We start from the raw sequence: 2,035 nt of genomic DNA on the forward strand, positions 1-2,035 counted from the left end.
GGCTAGACTGGCAGTCAAGCCGTACTTAAGTAAGTACGGCTAGAACTCACAGTCTGGCCGTACTTATTCTTAAGGCCACCTCTATTCTCACCCGGAGTGAGAATAGTGCAGGCGAGTCTTGTGGCTATTCTCAGCCGGTGCGCGTTCACCCTAAACCACAGAATTCTACACTGTGATGACAGAAAAATTGTAGAATTCTGTGCTGTGAACAAACGTTCCATTACAATTGTAGCCTACTAAAAGCGTACAATTTTGTCTGTGGGCAGTGGAGAGAGAGAGAGAAAGAGAGAGAGGAGTTGCGCGAGAATTTCCGGGCAAAACAAAATGGCGACCCACGTAGTTCGGCTCGATTCGAAAAGTTAAATAGCTGTAGCATCTTTGTAGACAACCAAATTTATTTACTTTTGTGTTTTAACATCATTTTTTAACTTTGTTTTGGTCAATTTGATCGTCCACACCGATAGACAGTATTCAGAAAGAGACAGAGAGAGAAAGAAGAGGGGAGGAGTTGATCTTGCGAGAACTTCCGGGTGGGTGAGAATAGCCACTTTCTATTCTTAAACCATTTACAAAAAATAGGCCTACTGAATTGTAAATATACATTTTTAGTGTGCAGTACCTAAAGTCTAAAGTATTTGTATTTGAGATGAAACCATGTGCCTTAATGACAGTGCATGTATTTTAAACCTCCTGTTTTCTAATGTTAATAGGGTAGAGGGTGCATATTCCGACACTGTGTGCTATTCCGACACCCCTCGTGGGGTGCACTCCAAAAACAACGAACAGTGCGGAAATACTACAACTTATGCGCGCGGGTCTATTTTCAACCGGCAGCCGAACTATCTTTTTTTAACGATGTGCGTCATTTCTAAATATAGGTGTAATAGTTTTCCCATAAACCCCCAAGAAGTGACACCGCTCTTTTTCGCGTCCAATTTCGAACGTTTTCAAGCTCCGTGTTTCTAAAGCAGCAATATCACAAGGTGAGTAAACAAGTCCTATTTCTTGTGTAAAAGGCTGTATGTGATAAATGAATGTACTAAATGAATATTAGATGATTAAAATTGCTGTTTTCAACAAAATTTGATAGATTTTATTGCTTTAAACTGGTTAAATATGTGCTCAAAAAGTGTCGAATTTCCCCACATAAAAAAATGCCACTCTCAGAATTACGACACCCCTTCTGTCAATAATTCGACACCCCATGCTGCTATTTCGACACCCCTGGTGGTAATGTCGACACCCCCTGTGGGTTATTTCAACACTATGTCAGTAGATTCATTTTCAATACAATGTTATGTAAATGACTATGTATCCATTTATGTATTTTGTGAATTGCAGTGTGAATATTATTTTTTGCTCATTTCGTGACGATGTGTAAGCGTGTGCGTGTGATAAGCAAGTAGATGTGTGTGTGCGCGTATGTGCGTGTTTGTGTGTGTGTGTTTGGCGTACATGTGTGTGTACATGTGTGGGTGTTATGTGTTCGTGAGTGTGTGTGTGTGTGTTTGTGTGTGTATGAGTGTGTGTATGTGTGTGTATGTGTGTGTGTGCAGCAGATGCAGCAACAGCAGATGCAGCAGCTGCAGCAACAGCAGCAGCAACAAGACCAACAAGAGCAGCAACAGTAACAACAGCAGCAGTGGAAACAAATGCAGCAGCAACAACAACAAGAACCACAGCAGCAGCAACAACAAGAACCACAGCAGTGCAGCAACAACAAAAACCACAGCAGCAGCAACAACAAGAACCACAGCAGCAGCAACAACAAGAACCACAGCAGCAGCAACAACAACAGCAGCAACAACAACAGCAGCAACAACAACAGATGCAACAGCAACAACAACAGATGCAACAGCAACAACAACAGATGCAACAACAACAGATGCAACAACAACAGATGCAACAACAACAGATGCAATAACAACAGATGCAACAACAACAGATGCAACAACAACAGATGCAACAACAACAGATGCAACAACAACAGATGCAACAGCAACAACAACAGATGCAACAACAACAGATGCAACAG

The 2,035-nt window shown here is 41.7% G+C and overlaps 1 protein-coding gene across 1 annotated transcript in view; it reads left to right on the top strand.

Annotated features, from left to right (window-relative positions):
• The window catches only part of LOC101856101 (eukaryotic translation initiation factor 4E type 3), a 23,038-nt gene that overhangs the window by 868 nt on the left and 20,135 nt on the right, over positions 1 to 2,035 (top strand). The window lies entirely within an intron of this gene.

Source organism: Aplysia californica, unplaced genomic scaffold, assembly GCF_000002075.1.
Source record: "Aplysia californica isolate F4 #8 unplaced genomic scaffold, AplCal3.0 scaffold00208, whole genome shotgun sequence".
Classification (NCBI taxonomy): domain Eukaryota; kingdom Metazoa; phylum Mollusca; class Gastropoda; order Aplysiida; family Aplysiidae; genus Aplysia; species Aplysia californica.